The sequence below is a fragment of the Leopardus geoffroyi genome, chromosome C1, assembly GCF_018350155.1.
Source record: "Leopardus geoffroyi isolate Oge1 chromosome C1, O.geoffroyi_Oge1_pat1.0, whole genome shotgun sequence".
Classification (NCBI taxonomy): Eukaryota; Metazoa; Chordata; class Mammalia; order Carnivora; family Felidae; genus Leopardus; species Leopardus geoffroyi.
The window spans coordinates 140,533,392-140,534,389 of NC_059328.1; the positions used below are offsets into that span (position 1 = coordinate 140,533,392).

Genomic DNA, 998 nt, shown 5'->3' on the forward strand with positions numbered 1-998 from the left:
CACCGAAAAAGATAAAATGTTGCCTGGGGTGCACAGTTAAGGATAAGTAGGTGAGCAAGGAAAGAAGAATATAGCTCTGTGAACGTAAACTGCGACAAAAAAAGAACAACTCTTTCGTCATCAGAAGCACTCAATAAAATGTTTATTAAATAAATACATAAATTAATCGAATCCTATGGGATATAGGACATGGATTTATTCACCGAGTAGCAACAGTAGGTATAGAGAGCTAAATTCAGCACACTCACCGAAAAGGAGGAAGTACTTTACATAATACTAAGTCAAAGGAACTTGTTTCTTTAAGAGGCACAACAGCCCGGATCGCTCAGTCGGTAGAGCATCAGACTTTTAATCTGAGGGTCCAGGGTTCAAGTCCCTGTTCGGGCGCTTTGCTTTAGGGGCGCCTGGGTGGCGCAGTCGGTTAAGCGTCCGACTTCAGCCAGGTCACGATCTCGCGGTCCGTGAGTTCGAGCCCCGCGTCGGGCTCTGGGCTGATGGCTCAGAGCCTGGAGCCTGCTTCCGATTCTGTGTCTCCCTCTCTCTCTGCCCCTCCCCCATTCATGCTTTGTCTCTCTCTGTCCCAAAAATAAATAAACGTCGAAGAAAAAAAAAAAAAAAAAAGAGGAGAACATGAAGAAATGAGTGGGACCAAGAGTGTATAAATAAGTTCATGGATAATGAATCACTAATGGCTATTATGGGAAGCAAGGGATGCTCGAGGGTTGTCTTTTGAGACTGCTGCTGAAATGTGATGCAACCTGGGGAAAGTTCTCCAAACTGTGCCTTTCTTTCTACGAACTGTCCCGCGATGTCACTGTCAGAAAGGATGGTGGGAGAAGTAGCCCACGTGCCCACCATGCTTGTTCCTTTATACAAGCACCCATGTAGTGTAAAGCCTGACAGGGAAACAGGCAACTATTTCTCTTCAGCATTCCTGGGTCGAGCCTGAGGCCAAAGAGGAACATTCTGTGATTGATGACCACCGATCTAAAAAGACA

The 998-nt window shown here is 45.7% G+C and overlaps 1 non-coding gene across 1 annotated transcript; it reads left to right on the forward strand.

Moving 5' to 3' along the window:
* Positions 1–314: 314 nt before the first annotated feature.
* On the forward strand, positions 315–387 carry TRNAK-UUU. Its single transcript has one exon. It is a non-coding gene; the product is annotated as a tRNA-Lys (tRNA).
* Positions 388–998: the final 611 nt, after the last annotated feature.